Below are 17,232 nucleotides of genomic sequence, written 5' to 3' on the forward strand. Positions count from 1 at the left end.
AAGTACGTCTCCGAAGTTCGAGTCTTAATCAGGCATTGGGTTTGATTTGATGCTTGGATTGGCAAAACTAAGCCTATGATTTGCAGAATTGCAAAATCTATACTATTACTGGAAAGTAATAGAAAAAGAAGTCAAACAAATGATTTTTCTCTCAGATGTACATCAAAATAGTTTAATTTATGTTTTGTGCTCATTCTAATTTAAACTGGTGAGAGTAACAGCAAAAATGTGCCCTAGAAGAGGAATTTGTCATTAGGACAACATTTTTATCTTTAGTTCCAGATAAGATATCTAAATGTATGTGTCTGTATATGAGCTGGAAGTCTCCGTTCACACTATAATCAACAGAGCTTGATTCAGTTGTTTAAACATGGTGATCTAGTGCCATTAGAAACTCATATTGCCCTGGCTGCAAGCTCTAGGTCTAGAAGGGCTTGGATTTCCCATGTCTTACGTCACCTTTACCACATTTGTGCATCTGGACAGCCAAATGTATCAATTTTAGACAAATGAATTGAGCACAAAGTGGTCATGGCTACTGGAGCCTGAAGATGCATTGAGCTGATCATCTAGAAAATGCCTGGACTCAACTGCCTATATTCACTAGTTCTCCATAGACTGCAATAGGAGCCTGGGCATCTAGTATGCATGTAGACACCCAAACACATATACATACTAATCTTGAGCTGAATCCTACCTTATATGACTGGAACTGTGCTGAGGGTCTCAGTTGCTGAACCCAACACACCTAAGTGTCATTTGAAACACTGTAGATGTCTGTGATATCAGCTTGGGTTTGGCAGAGGTGGCACAATATACCTGTGCCTTTCTAGGGGGGGCAGCTGGATGCAAGGCAGGCTACCCTAGGCTGTCCCAATGGCAGTAAATACCAATTTTTAGGTAAATGAATACTGTTTTATATGTGAAGATCACAACAAATTTCTATAAAAATGTTCTGTGATAGAGAGCTATACAGTTTCCCCCTTTCACATGTTCCAGAGCACAGGCAGGTTATTAAGATGATCTGCTTCTCCTTTTTAAAAAGATCAGTTTTGTTCGTGGGATCATAGAATATCCAAGTAGGAAGGGATCCACAAGGATCATCAAGTCCAACTCCTGGGTCCCCAAAGGACCACCCCCCAAAAAAAATAAAAAAAAAAAAGATCACATGTTTGAGAATGTAGTTTAAATGCTTCTTGAAATCTCGCAGGCTTGGTGCTGTGACCACTTCCCTAGGGAGCCTGTTCAGCGCCCAATCACCCTCTTGCTGAAAAACCTTTTCCTGATATCCACCCTGAACCTCCCCTGTCACAGCTTCAAGCCATTCCCTCGGAAGAGGCCCTGGGGAACCCCACTGATGACAGGTCACCAGACTCATGTAACCCCATTTACAAGAACCATCTGGGACCCAATAGACAATTTTTCATTCATCTTATTATTCTTTTATCTAATTGTATTCTGGTCATTTTGCCCATAAGGATACTATGAGAGACAGTGTCAAAAACTTTACTGAGATCCAGAAAGATTACATCGGCTGACTTTCTTTGGTCAACTAGCAGGGTGATCTTGTCATAGAAGGGAATTTAGTTTGTTAGACATGACCTTCCCCTAGAGAACTCGTGTTGGCTCTGACCAATGACTGTGTTGCCCTTTAGGTGTTCTTCAATAACTCCCAGGATAATCTTCATAATTTTACCAGGCACTGAATTGAGTCTGACAGGCCTGTAATTGTCAGGATCTTCTTTCTTGCCCTTCTTGGAAATTGGGACCCCATTTGCCAGCTTCCAGTCAACTGGGACCTCTCCGGGTTCTCAAGACCATGGAAAAATAATTGAGAGAGGTCCCACAATGACATCAGCCAGCTCTCTGAGTACTCTGGGATGAATCCCATCATACCCAACAGACTTATATGCACCCAGGTGGAGCAGCAAATCCTGCACAAGTTTCGGATTAACTGGATTTTTATCACTCTCACAGTCACAGTCCTCCAACTCAGGCCAGCTAGGGTCCCAGAGCCCATCACTGGTGTTGAAGATGGAGGCAAAAAATACATCAAATATCTCTGCTTTTTCTATGTCCCTGTTTGTTAGGTGACCATCCTTATGGAGTATCAGGCTGGTGTTTGCTCTGTTCCTCCTTTTCCTATTAACATACTTTAAACAAACTTTTTTTTTATCGTCCCCAACACTGCTGGGCAGCTTTCTTGTTGAAATATTTAACTGACTTTCATATCTAGTATTAAAGGAAGAAAATTAATATCATAATAAGAGTATTTTGTATACATGTAGTTTCAATCTATATGGAAAAGAACTCTAAAGACTATTGCTATGACAGGATTCAGATCCAGAGGTCTGTAACCTGAACAGCAGAGGCTCAGCCAGTCAAGGCTAGAGATGCATTTGGATTACCAGAACCCACCTACTTGAAGGGATTCAGAATTAGATCTTTTAGGATAATAGAATCATCTAGGTTGCAAAAGACCTTCAAGATCATCAAGCCCAGCCTTCAACCTGACCTGCTGAGTCCTGTCACTAAACCATGTCCCTAAGTGCCATGCACATGTCTCTTAAATACCTCCAGGGATGGGGACCCCACTACATCCCTAGGAAGCCCATTCTAATGCTTGACCACCCTCTCAATGGAGAAACTCTTCATGATAATCTGTCTAAACTTCCCCTGGCACAACTTGAGACCGTTTCCTTGGGTCCTATCACTTGTCACCTGAGAAAGGATACCAACACACTCCTAGCTGCAGCTTCCCTTCAGGGAGACTGATGAGGTCTTCCCTCAGCCTCCTTTTCTCCAGACTAAACAACCCCATTTCCCACAGTCGCCCCTTATAAGTCTTGTTTTACAAATGGGGGAAGAAATGAGAAAGCAGCTGTTCTTATGGGAAAAAAAAATATTCTATTCTCCTGTGCTTAAATCTTGGCAAACATATGGTTTCACTTTAATGAGGTCCTAAACAGAAGGAAAATTAATTCATGTCCAAATTAATGCTTGGTTGAGGACCCTAGAGTGGGCTCAGATCTAGGAAATCAAAACTAGTCACCCTACAATGCACTGGGATGTGGGCATATTTAAAATTCTAGTGCTGGCCAATTCCTAACTCATTTTAGAAACAATCTACGTGTGTAAGTGTATTTTATAACAATAACAGATAACAATAGTTTTTTTCACATTGTTATTGCTGATACTGAGGTTGTATCTTATGATTACGTTATAACTGTCTTCAGCTGTCAGACTTTGGTGTTTGTATGATATAAATAGTGGACAAGCTTGAAGTTTTGTCTTAGTGCCTTAGAATAGTGTCTCATCATTATTTTTTATGTGGTAAAATTTGCTGCCTTACACCAGATCATCAAATCTCCAAGACCTATGCTGAAATAAGAATTAATGTTGTGTTATTTAGAATAATAATAATAATAATAAAATAAATCAAAATTGGAAAGTTAAAACATTGCATGTGTTAAAAACCACAGTATTGTATTTAAAAGAATTTTCTACTGATGCCAAGATACAATATTTTAATTCTATCAAACATAAAGAATGTAAAAGGTACATCCTTTTATCTCTCATTGCTAGCAGAAATGACACTGAGATCTCAGAAGGTGATTGTAGGATATCAAATATGCAAACTAAAATGTGGGGGACAGGCCAAGCTGAAAGCTCTTTAGAGGTTCCTGCTGTCAGTGTGTAACTTCTGGATAAAGTTGAGAGGAATTAAAACGTGTTTCCTATGTACATAAATCCAAATTTTGTCTGATGGTAAGTTTCTTTTATTAGGTGGCTTTAGCAGCTTTCAGACCTTGGTTCAAGGAGAACTGAAATTATCTGTAAATTATGCTGTAGCTATTATGGCTATTTATTCATATGATAAAATGGCAAACATTTTTCTGTCAGTAGATCACAGCATTTTGGAAGGAATGAAGAAAAGCTTAGAAAAGTGAAGGCATTTTCAGGAAGAATATTTCTTCCACTCTCCACAATAATCAATAGGTTAATTAATGGTCTATTAAAATAAATACAAAGATTCTATAATATTGATTGTTTACATAATTAAAACAAAGCAAATTCTAAATATCAACAATTTTAGTGCAAATGGCTTCATTAAAATGCGGCACAGAACATACGCCTACATTGTTGATACCATTTTTCTTGTTTAATCCATGGCAGCTACGCAAACTGGCAGCACTTAACATGATTATGTCAAGATCTCACACAAGTTAGCTCACAGCCAAGGGCTGACATGCAGAGTCAATACGCCAGGGCTAATTATGTTGATGTCAAAAAGTTACCTTTCTTTGTGCATGATAAATGTTTTACATAGATTAAAGCACGTTTGTGTACTGTGAATTTTACCCTAAAGATTGCACCAAAAGGTCAGCAGTCTTTGATGCAATTTAATTACAATATTGTTGATTATGCATGCCTTGTAATCTGATACTCTGATCAAAGTCAAATGTGGGATTTGGGAAAAAAAAAGTATGTATTATGACTTTTAATCATCATTTCTGCTCAGTGATTACGTCTGGGAGGACTAGTACGGTCTGAATGTTAACCTTTGAAATGAATGCTTTGACTACATCTATTGTATTTCATTTTCAGTTCTTCACAAATTGAAGGTATTAGCATATTCCTTTCTGTGAGATTTTTGTGCAGTCCATGACATGCACGTGTAAGGAGGAACAGAGCTCCCAAAGATACTCTTGAAGACTCAATGATCAAACTTTTTACCTTCTGCAATAGTAAAATATGTCCAGGACTTCTAGTTCTCCTTCTGATTTCATAATATTCCTTTACTGCTAATGGAAGACATATTGCTTATTTTGCAGTATATAAATTCCCCTTTCTTCTTCTCCTACGTTACTTAATAATTTTCAAATAAGCATTTATTTGGTAAGTGTATGGCTTACCTCCTGGGAACAATATGGATATGAGCACATTGGAGGATAAAATCCTGCCTTCATTTGTCTGATTTGCTTTGACCTTCCTTAAAAATGTACGGCTTTTTGGCTTACCTTCCCAGAGAGACCATCTCTGGGCAAGATAATCCATAACCTTTCCATCCTCTTCTTTTACCAGGATTGTTGCTAGTTTATGCAAATTATAATAGTAAGGAGAATTGATATGAACATGCATTAAATGTCCCTTCAATGTTTTCTAATCATATTTTCCTTCCGAGGTGGAAATACAGTTTCTGTGGGTTCATATATGGCAAAATTACTGATTTTTCCCCTTTTTCTTGCTGTCTGCTCCTAGTGCAGTTACAGTTCTCATTTCTTCTGGGAAAACATCTGTCAAAGGTTGGTGATATGCATGCAGGCCATATCTGGTGCTTGTATTTTTTGGATACATTGTGGAAAGGTGTGCACTTAACTGTCAGCTGGTGTGTGCACCTTGAATTTATGTAAGATATCTACTATTCTGGAAACAGAAACTGCTCTTTAGACAGTGTAAGATTATCAAAAACAATTCATGAACTATTTTTTTCTTTCCATGACTGAAAAACCAACTTTTCATCCTGTTTGATGGATAAATGCGTTGTGGCATAGATGAATTCTTTAATCCTTCTTCCCTTCCCACTCCCCCTCAGTACATTTCTTCAGTAATGACAGTTCACAGAAAAACTCTCCAGAGGAATATAAAATCTTGGCATCTGTATTCCTTTTTGGAAGCAAGTATTCTGAAGAGCTATCCTTGTTGCCTAATGAACCAAAACCCAAAACCTTGGATTTCATTATGGTTATGATTCCTTAAACCACTAGAGTCTCTCATCAAAATGTGGGCTCATTAAGAAAAAGAGACACTGTGCACCACTCCATTAAAATGTGCTAAGCTAACGTGTTGTCTGACGTGAGGTGAAATGAAATATAATTATTCTAGATCTGTTCCTAGGGGGCTGTAGCATTTATCATCAGGTGGGAAAATATGTGAGGCAGTTTGGTATTCTTAGTTCTGGAAGCCCAATTCTGAATGCATGTGTAAAGTGATGAGTCCAGAGAGACACGGACTTTTTCTGATTGAGGAAATTGGATAGCCTGTGTTGTGGTCCAGATTCAGCCAGTAACTTCTACTGTTGCTTTGAAAAAAGTCACTGCAGTTTGCATTATGTCTATTGTTTGCATGTGTATCCAGGAAGTGAGAGAGCAAGGTTTTTTTTTTTCACATACATGTCCCACTTTAAATATCTTGGGCATGAGAGCAGGCTCTAATTTCTTCCACATCAGGGGATCAAGGGACTCTTCCTTCTACAAAATGATTTTTGTGCTTTTGCAAATAGAAAGATCAGGAGAGCTGCAACATGCTTTGAGATAGCAAATGATAGATTTACCCCAGAGAAGGTGTAATAAAAGTTAGAGATTGGGAAGGGAAAGAAAATTTATGCAATACAAAGGCTGAGGTACTTTGGGAATCTGTTATCCAGGGAAAATCCAACAAAGACCAGATTTACAAACAGAAAGTCAAGGCTTTGAGTATGCGATTAAGTACCTAATTTCAATGCAACATTTTTTGTAACTGGGGCATGTAAACTTAACTCACAAATAGGTGTTCAGCTAGCTATTTACTTATAAACTATATGAACTATAGTGGTGGTACCTGCATATAAAAATAAAGCTTATTGCTCTATGCCCATATTTCATGAAAGCAAATATGGTTTTGGATCTCAATAATGTGCTAAAGCTTAAAATATTTGTCCATGATTTTTGTCCAGAGAATTTTAACAATTCTCTGAAAAGAAATCTTGCAAATTGCTTTCTGGATTTCAAAATGCACTATTGATAATGATCAAAAGGGCACAATAGAATGAGATATTTGCATTCAATCACTTTCCTGCTTCATCTGGGAAGGTGATATCTGAGCATCATACACGAATATTAACATTTTTCATTGAGGTCCTCTGTAGCTGTGCATCAGTACATCGATCATATTGTCCTGTATTATGTTGCGCATCGTATCAGCACAATGGGGAAGATCACAAGATAGTGTATGAGAAAAAAATGAGAATTAGTGTGGTCTGTGGTATCAAACTATCTCCTTTGGACTGCTGGTTCTCAGAAGTCAGGAGAACATGCTGGACTTCTACGTCAAGAGTGTTCATGTTGACCCAGGCATCCTATGGGTCACTGAATACTTGAATAGTTCTTGAATTTTTCAGCACATTTAATTCCTCAAATGCCACTTTAAACATTGTGCATAAGGTTGATACAGCTGCGTAGTGCATTCTCTTTTTTTTTGCTCACTCCAAGAATTAATTTGACTCTTCCTGTGCCTGAGAACAGTACTCCTGTTTCATTTAAACTCAAAGACTTGCAGGAAAAAGAGTGAACTGGAGAAAGAGTAATGATTTCTAGAATGCTGCAGGAGGTCTGAGTCCTAAATCCAAATGTGACATTGCTTACAACTACATACATAGTGTTCCCATGCATTTATCTCAGCTGTAACCAATAGTTAATAAATTATAGAGGACCAATGTGATTTACACACAGAGGTTTCTGTACAGGACTTTATGTGAATAAAAATTACTACTATTTCTTTTTCTGTCCAAAGAAAAGAATCAATTGAATTCTTGTGGAGAATATAATTTTCTTCCATTTAGTTTTAAATAGCATTAGCACAGCAATCAGATTTTGAGGTGAAAGATAAATACTTCTGGACCTGGGTCTGAAAATGTGCAAAACATTAGGCAATAAAGAGAACAACTCCCTTGCCTTTGTATTTCAAAGGGCATTAACATTTTGCTGTATAGGCGGATAGCTTCTCAGACTGTTTTGCCTCCAGGTGACCTATTCCATTATTTTTAAGCTGTATTAAATGCCCTCTGAATGTTTATTAAAAAAAAAAAAAGATTTAAACATTAAAATTTTATCATTATTTTAAAGTCACATTTGATATCACAGTATAAAAATCATGCTACTAACTGGTGATTGCTTCTGATGGTGCTGTACTTTCCACAGCAGAAACTTCAGAGATTATTGTAAATATGTAACAATACAGAGAAAACAGTCTAGCACCGTCAAGAGAAAAGGAAATGTAATACCATTAATCCTTAAACTGCATTTGACATTACACAAGGAGACCAGCGTCCCGTAACTATAAAAGGCAGCAGTAACAATGTGATAAAGCCAATCCTATGTGGTCATCTCCAGTGCTCAGAAAAAGGGAACCGAATAAATAAGGGTAAGAATCCAAGTCTCAGTGGTGGAGGAAATGGCTGTGCATGTGTATGGAAGGAGGGGAGGGGGTCAGTGGGCAGGTGGGGAGAGCAATGAGGGGTGTCTGCAGATGAGTGGATAGGGAAGATGGGTTACAGAGACAGAGGATGAGGAGGTCTGAGTCAGGAGGTGGGTGCAGGGGCTGCGCACGTTGCCGCTGTGGCTGTGGGCTTTGAATGCTGCTCTGTGGATTAGTCTAGTTTTGTGGCGAGAAGAAAGACTTTCTTTATAATCGGGGCACACTGATGAGATCACGGCTTCTGGTTCATGATTTTTGTTTTCTAACAGAGGAGGTTATCTTGTTTCTTTCTCATACTGGATTGGTGCACATATACACCAGTCACATGTCAAGTGGCTTTAATTATCCTTTTAAAAGAGACTGATTAGAAATAAACCAAGTAGAGTTAAACCTCTGGGCTACTACTCACATTTTCCTGGTCTTTCATTGGATAGATTCCTCTGACTGCAGTGAGAATTTGCTTGAGTAAAACAATGAATAAGAACCTTTGCTTATAGCTTTAACTATGGAACAGAGCTACAGGAGAAATTAATGTCACATTCATTTAGATTTGGTATATTCGAGCCTGCTATTGGCCTCACTAAACCACGGCCTTGCCTTTGTTAGCAGTGCAGATCTGAGGCAATCTTGTTGTTTTTTTTTTTTCTCACTGTTTCCTTACAGGTGGATTGCTACAGTTCCAAGTAACTGCAAGACGTGGCAGCAGCTGCTGCTTTTATTGATAAATGTTGGAACCAGTTTGACTAGGACACACTGAGGTGCCTTCGAGGTGGTGAATAATGGGTTTTAAAGGCAAAGCCCTGGACAGAGTGATGTATGAAGTACTTAGTCTGCCTGGTTGTGAATGGTTATGTTAGGCTGATAGCTGTGCTATAATGCTTTCACAGCAATGAACTACTGAAGGCAGCACTGTGTACCTGTGAAAAGTCTGAGTAAACATTGTGTAGCTGCACCCCTTCTCAAGCAGACCTTAGGGCAATATTTCACCTGTTTCCCTCCTATCTGGAGGAAAGGATGAGCTTTTTTTGTTTCTCAGGGGCCAGCTTGCTCTCAGTGATGTGCTTGGTTTTGTCTCCCTTCCTTTCCTCTTGCTTTTTGCTTACTGGTTGACCTGGCCTTTGCTCTTCCTCCTACAAGTGAGGTTAAATTTGAGGAAGGTACATTCTCATCTGTATTGCCCTGTGTACAAGCAGAGACTCAGTAGCTGTATCATGGCATTGCATTAGGATTCTTCCTTCCAACTTTCAGACTTTGTTATGGGCTCTCAATACCCCTTTCCTTTTCTGTCACTTGCAAGTACACGTTCTTTCCTGTTTTTATGGTTTTGGATCTGTGGGGAAAAAATCAATAAAACATTCAAATAAAACCACAATGAAAAACAAAGAAGGAACCACACACAGAGCCAAGGATGTGTGCTCTTTTGGTGGTAATGTACTTGAAAGACTTTCATACTTCTGAACAAGAGAGAATGATTGCTTTTGAAGGTATATTCAAGGATACACACAAAAAATGCTTTGTGAATATCAGTGGATGATAATTTATAATAATCGATGACAAAAAAAAATCTTGACACAAACAACTTTTCAGCTTACATGGTTTATGAAAATGTAATGTAGTATAAAAACATACTGTCAGTATCTGATTCAGAAGATAAGCAGGGAGGAAACAACTATCCACACTGAAAAGGCAAACATTAGGATTAAAGATTAGAAAAAAGACTGTGTCATTTTGCTAGAATGCCCATCAGGGCAGTTTGTTTGCACTCAGTAAAGCAAAACCTTTTGCCGATGTTGTCACTTTGTTTTTAGCAGACGTTTTGAAGTATGCATCTATGATAAACATGTAGGGGAAATAACCTGTACTGAGATGACAGGAAATATGATTAGATCATGAGAAATCCAGATCCCTCAGCAGAGTGATGATATTGAGAACAGACTAAGATGCAACTAGACGGGTTGTGAAGAGATTAAGGCTTGCATGACACAAAACTGTGAGCTTGTCGCACAGCATGATATGGGTTTATAAAACAGTCTTTCTTCCCTCCTTCGAAGAACCTTCAAATCATTCACTCTGAAGGGAAACAGTTGCTGAGAATTTAGGCAGGGTATCTTGCACGCCTAGTAGGTTGCAGCTGACAAGTGGCAGAGCAAAGCACTCATTTGATGACACTCAGCAATAGTGTGTGACCAGGTGGGCTAGAAGAAAGGAAAGCTACCTACAAACAATGGGCTGCCTACAAACCAGAAACACCCAGGATATTATCTTCTGCTAGTAGAAATCAATATAGCTCATATACAGATTTACAGAGAGTTTATCTCAGAGGCATGAGAAAATGTGCTTGATCTTCCCGTCTTGCACACAGAACATAAATGTTCTGCCAAGTTGCTGGGACTGTGGCATTCACTATAATACATGACACAACATACCAAAGTATTTGTGGTCAGTATTTCTCTATCATCCTGAATTTAAACATCATTTAAAAGTTCCCTGATTCATTTCTTACAACCACACTGCAGGAGTTGTTTACATAAGAGTTTAAAAATAATAAGCCATTTTCCTTCTCTGCAGAAAAAATAATAATAATAAAAAGAGTTCTAAAATCTATACATCTATATTTTGTAACTCATCTTTACTTGACTAAAATTTCAATTGATGTAAAATTTCTGCAGGAGCAGTTTAATGGAGACCTGGATTTTTTTTAACTCGTTCCTCAAGTGGTAGATATGTTTACATCCCCCTCAAATCCTGAGTTTCCATAAATATTTAAATCTTACTACTTAAATACAAAACTTATGTAAGAATGAACATATTGCATTTAGTTGAATTAAACATACATCAGATAGAAAAAAAACAACTACTAGATTATTGGACTATACATTTATAATCATAATATTCTGCCTTCCCTGTAATTATTAGGTCAAACTGCAGTTTAAATTTAAGGTCCTTTGTTATATTTTCATTGCTGTGACTCTTCACTGCCATCTCCAGATGTCTCAGTAATTGGAAATAGGGTACCAATTTCACATCATTCCTACAGGGGACACATGAAAGGATCGAGACTGAAGGGATAACACATGAAAAGAAGCAGAAGGAATTATTATTGCCAAGTCCAACAAGCATTCAGAACAAGGTGTCAGAATGGATTGATTTCAATAAAAAAAATTGCCCTAGTAACAACAGAGTTAAATGTATGAGTAACGACCTCAGGAATTGGACTATTGTCTGATATTTCCACAATCACTTTGCATGTCAGTCAGCATTAGTGACTGTCTGGGAAGCTGACACTGCCTGAAATAGTTTGGTTGTTAAGTATTGGCAATGGTCTGATTAGTCTTGTTTTGAATGAGCATTTGTAGTGTAGATTATTGTCTTTATCCTTGTCTTGTTGACTGGTATGTTCTATTATTTCTCACAATTATTGTAATCCATTTGAAGTCTGCTTTCAACACTAATACTTTGTGGTGGTGCTTCCTTCCCTAACAGCTCTTTAACACCCTCAATCGTAACTTAATGTTGAATGAAAAACTTCAGTATTACTGGATGTAGCCTGTGCATGTATTTTTGTAGGTCTAACTGCATTCAGGCTTCTACTGTAACTGATAGAATCTGAAATTATTGAAAACTCTCTCTTGAGTATTATGATGTTCTTAACCCAATTTAATTCTTTATGAGAGATGCAGGCAAGTCAGTAGGTGGGTTGCAAATATTGCTTTTTATTAGTGTGAGTATATAACTATAGGGTCTCTTTTCTAGTGCAGTTCTGTTTTGAGAAGTGACTATGTAAAAATATCACTTTCAAGAACATGATCCCATTCTGCATGAGATACAGATTTATTTATTATAATGACATTAAAAGAAGGAAGTCTTTCCTAATGGCAAAAGAGAGGATTTGGAATAGGACAAGTAATATGTAATTCCCCAGTGTTGCAGTTTCCCTAATCTTGAATCCAGTTTGTTAATGTGTTGGTAGCTGACTAGTTTACTGAAGCTTGGTGCAGGATTTCAATGCCTTTCTCTCACCAGCACTGCAATTCCCTCTCCGTACATAGAGGCCACGTAGGATCTTGGCTTCCCTACCTACTCTGGGTCAAGTTTTTGTCCCAGGGTGCTGTGAGGTAACATTGTCCTCCCATTAGCTACCTTTGCAGCAGTGTTCTTTTGACCTCTTCTGCCTTACATATGGCTGTTCCATGGAGATAACATCCACCCTTGCCGTGATCATTAGCTGTAAATAATTGAGCAATCTCTCTGGTCTGTAGGAATTCATCTACCATCTTTCTGGCAAAGAGCCATGTCTGGAGAGAAGGGCTGTGAAAGAAGTGCTGCTGTGCCCAGCTAGGGTGCTTGAGGTTGGGAGTGGAGAGGAGTGCTATGATAGGACCAGACCTCTTAATTTCATGCTCCCAGATCAAAGAACTGCAATGGGAAGTTAGCTTCACTTTTGTTGTCACATCACATTTTTTTCAAGGAATTCACCTTGATGGAGCACTGATGCTGCTGCTATGAAACAGAGCAGTGTGAGTAAACCCCAAATAAGTGCATTAGCTGTGGAAATGAGAGCTCTTATGCCAAAGATCATTGCTGTTGAGCTTTGAAGAAGCAACAGGCAATATAGTGCCCAGCCACCTAGTAATTTAACTCTGATTCATAGTGCATCTGTCAGTAGTTGATTGCTATTGCTGGCAGGAACTGGAAAAAAAAATACTGCCCGTCATCAAAGCACTTCAGTAGACCTTCCTGTGAATCCAGCAGTAGGCATCATTCTCTCCCTCATAGCAAACTCAATTATATGGGACAAAATGAACAGTTTGATAATAAGACCGATCATAAAATGAAGTGTTTTGTGTACCTTCCTGTTCTTATTTTCATGCCAGGTAGGTCAGTTCACAGATGGGAAATGTCTTCAGAAGTTAGTTATAATGTTTCCTTTCCTTTTCTGGATATCACCAATCACATTCTTATATTATTGCTATTTGGACTATTGGCAAATGCTAATTAGGCAATGATATAAAGCCTAAAGGAATTAGGTACCCATATAGAAACCTGTGTCATAGACAGCATCTATAAACGTCTCTATAAAGCTAGGTGGGTTTTATAAATAACAGCATCTGTTTCACCACTTCACTGAAGAATATTTTATGGATAATTGATAGATGGGGAAAGAAGAGAACAGCTGGAATATTTGACAGTATGCTCAGGGAGACATTTTGCTAGGGAAAAGTTTAGGGAAAGAAGCATAAATGGTACCTGTAATGATTAAGATTATATATGCACTCAGACATGCAAGTGGCCAGCTTCCACACATAACAACAAGGTACACTTTTCTAGATTTAGTGTACTTTATATAGGAACTTTGTTTCAAAAATAAGTCTAATTTATTTTTTAAGAATAAATTACTTTGACAGGCTCCTCCATATCCTTTCTCTTACAGCAGTGCTGAAGTCTCCTTAAGGCTGCAACTTTAGGTGTAATTGGTGGAGATGGTTTCAACAGATTTCAATAGCTTCTTGGTAGTTTGTGTCTTTAGCATCTTTTTCTGCTTGTCCAGCATGTTAACAAAACTAGTCTGGATTCTGGCATGAGAAAAACACCTTTTCTCTGTCTTTGAAAGCTCAGGCAAAATCTGAGGTGAGTATCCTGAGGAAAGCAATATGATAGTATTAAGAAGAATCTTAGTAAGCAAATGGGTTAGACTGTTTTTTTAATGTTCCTGGCCTTTCACAATACCTCAGAATGATTGGGGGTGGACCTAGGTTTCCTAGGCTCACTTTATGGAGGTGCTTTAGCAAACAAATGACAATAAAGCACCCAGCTTTTGGTATCTTACATCTCCCTTCCTTGTTAAATCTGCTACAGTTATGAAAGTCAGACACCTACTTTTAAAATGTTATTCTGGTACAACATATTTTCTCACAGCAGATGAACTTTTTCATGTTTGCAACTTGCCAAATGTAGCTTAGAGATTTTTAAATGGAATCAGAGGTGAATACGTTTTCATTGATATTTATGGTGCAGGTTTGGAGGGAAGGTGGGAAAAACAGTGAAAAATAAATATGCCTTTTAATAGTCATTCTTTTTTTTTTTTGTATAGTACAGGATGTGTTTAGTAAATAGTGTATGTGAAGATGTGACTTTCATTTTTTAAAATCTAAAACAAGGATAATTTTCTAGAACTGCAGGTTGTGGCTGAGAAAAATGTATTTTGGAGCGGCACCAAGTGAGCTGGCATATTTACAGAACAGAGTTGTGCTGAGAACACTTTGCTGCGCAGTGAGCTGTACATATACATATCACTGAAAAATCACCATTCAGAACCCTGATTGCTGGTTAAGTATGATGGGATAACAAAAAGGATTAAAAAAAAAAAAAGGAAAAATAAAATAGAAAGAGAATGTGATTGTGTGAAAGCAATGTTCCTGGCTAAAGGCTCACAGTTCCTGAGGGAAAGGGAGTGCAAGAGCTTCCTTCTCCAAGAGCCCTGCAAACTGGGGCTGGAAAGCAAGGCAGGGCAAAGCCCAGGTGCCAGGTTAGTCCTGCTGTCTGCCTGAGCAAGCAGCCCTGAAGAAAGGAGGGTGGTGGTGAGGCATCTGCCGGTGAGCACCCCAGGATGCTGGAGCCTGACCACTTCTGCATGTCTCCTGGGCTGGTCACCGTCTGTAAGAAACCTTGTTGAAATAAGGTTACACTCAGCCATCCAAAGCTCCTTTTCCTCGTGTTCTAGTTCTACCTGAGAATTTACTTAGTTATTTTAGCTGCATCTCCAGCAGAGAGGGAGGATACACTCTCACTGCTTGAACACAGGAGGTAAGAAAGGGGCTGCGAAACTCACCCTTCCATAATTCTCTGGGCAGTTTGCTTAACCCCACAATGCCTGCATTATTTCACCAACCCATTTGCTACAGACCTATTTGTTAGTGGGGAGAGACATCTCTCTCTTGATCTGCAAAAGCATTCACTGCCACTCTGATAAACAGATTGCATTTCAAATGAACTTGAAACATAAGAAGATGACAGTTTAGGAAATGTAAAATTGAAATATGAATGGGTTATACTCTACTGTATATGTGGGGGAGGGAAACATGATAACTGAGCAGTTTAAATAGCAGGGTTCCCCTCTGTTTCTTTTCTTCCTAGTGCTTGTGGTAAATTACGGGCTTAGTACTCAGACTCCAGTGCATATTTTACCACCTTGTTTCATAAGTCTGAATACAGCATTTAGTGGGAGGACAGCCTGTAATTATGTTGTAAGTTATCAAACAAACTGCAGATGTATAAATGTGAGGGTAGGCTTAACTACTTTGTTTTGAAAAGGAACTTTAATATTAAACAAATGTGTACTTATTGGAAATGGCAGTGTTGAAAGCCTGCATTGTGAGTCTGACTTAATAAACCTAATCTTTCCCTAAAGCTCTGTATATTATGGAGAAGTAATAAGATATCTCAACTAACTTAAATATTTCCTTTAATCTTAGAAAGAGAACCCCACTTCTAAAAGTAATTAATCATGTTTTAAAGCATGCCTTGTACATGACCAGATTTTTGATATCACCTGTACAGATGCAACTGTGTGCACAATAATCAGGCACATTTATGCACAGTAGCTAGTTAGAACAAATACATTAAATGTTTGTGTGTATTCGGAGAAAAGTAATATTTTCTTGCATTTATTTTTGGAAATCCTTCCTGTAAAATCAGATTTTGACAAACAGAGCTAGATATGAACCAACCTCCACCAAAAATTGCAACTGAATCTATGGCAAATATTTAATATCTCTCATGAGCTGTGGTTTGTATTACTTTAGTTTTTACTGCCTTCAGTTTTCCTTTTTTCACCTAGGACCTAGGACAGACGAAATGCTACCTGAAATCTGCTATTTTTTAAATACTTCTAAAGCATCTTAAAGGATGAACTGCCCTGAACATTTTTTAGTCCACTTTTGCAGGCACAGTAGATTTGGATCATTCTAACATATTCTACATGAGCATGTGGCTAATGGGCACTCCTCTAAGCTGACTTCAACTACTCTCAATCCTTTTTGAAGTCTTCCTGCTAAATATGAATGAGATGCTGGTATAGGTACTGTACAGGAAACGTGCTAAAAACATAAATGTTGTCAGTTTTCTTGCTAAGTAGTTTACATGGATATGAATGGATGGGTAGACAAATATAACCTCTGCTGATTAACCAAATAATGATAGTGAAAAACCAAATATTTAAAATTTATTTGATGTGCAGAAATATGCAGTTATTGTCAACAAGGACAAACAGGAATCAGCATGAATTATACTGAGTTTGATTTTCTGCTTTGAAACTACAGTTTGGGTGGATTTGTTTATCATCATCTATGCATATTTAAGGGGCAAGGAATCAGAAGAAACCAGTGAAGAAGCAGAGTATAGGTTATAGTACTGGGAAAGAGAACAAAGAAATAAGAGAGGAGGAGGGAAGCAGGGAAAATGAAAGTCATTTAATTCACATGGCTCTCAGTGGGGAGACTGTCTAGAGACCAGGGGTGGTGGCAGATGGAAGCAAGGAGTTCATTCACAACTCACACTTGAGGTATTTTTGGTATTTGCTTTCTACTTCAGTTTGACCTTTCATCTGAATGTGTCAGCTTGCCTGCTGAGGAACCAGCATCCAGAGCTTGCATGGTCCATAAGGCTATGGATATTTCATGTTGAATCACATACTTTATACATTGTCTAATGCTAAGGCATGTAAATCATTATTACAGATATCTGCATTTTTTTTCCTGAGGTTAGAGCCTTTAAAAGGATTTTCCTTTTTGATGAATCCATTCTACAGCAATTAATGGGACTCTAATTTATTAATGGAATGTTTCACAAGCTGTTAAAGGACTGAGGTAAAGCGGGATCAAATGCTCTCATATTTTCTTTTTATATTAGGTAAAAGAGGTTTACAAAGAGACCTGTTAAGGAGAACATTAGTGCATGACTTCATTCATCATTTACAAAAGCAAAGAGTTAAAGTCCAGC

General features: G+C 38.1%; 1 protein-coding gene across 7 annotated transcripts in view; it reads left to right on the plus strand.

Annotated features, from left to right (window-relative positions):
• Positions 1-17,232, plus strand: part of NXPH1 (neurexophilin 1) — a 178,473-nt gene that overhangs the window by 100,507 nt on the left and 60,734 nt on the right. The gene's annotated exons all lie outside the window — the stretch shown is intronic.

The sequence above is a fragment of the Anser cygnoides genome, chromosome 2, assembly GCF_040182565.1.
Source record: "Anser cygnoides isolate HZ-2024a breed goose chromosome 2, Taihu_goose_T2T_genome, whole genome shotgun sequence".
Taxonomy (NCBI): Eukaryota; Metazoa; Chordata; class Aves; order Anseriformes; family Anatidae; genus Anser; species Anser cygnoides.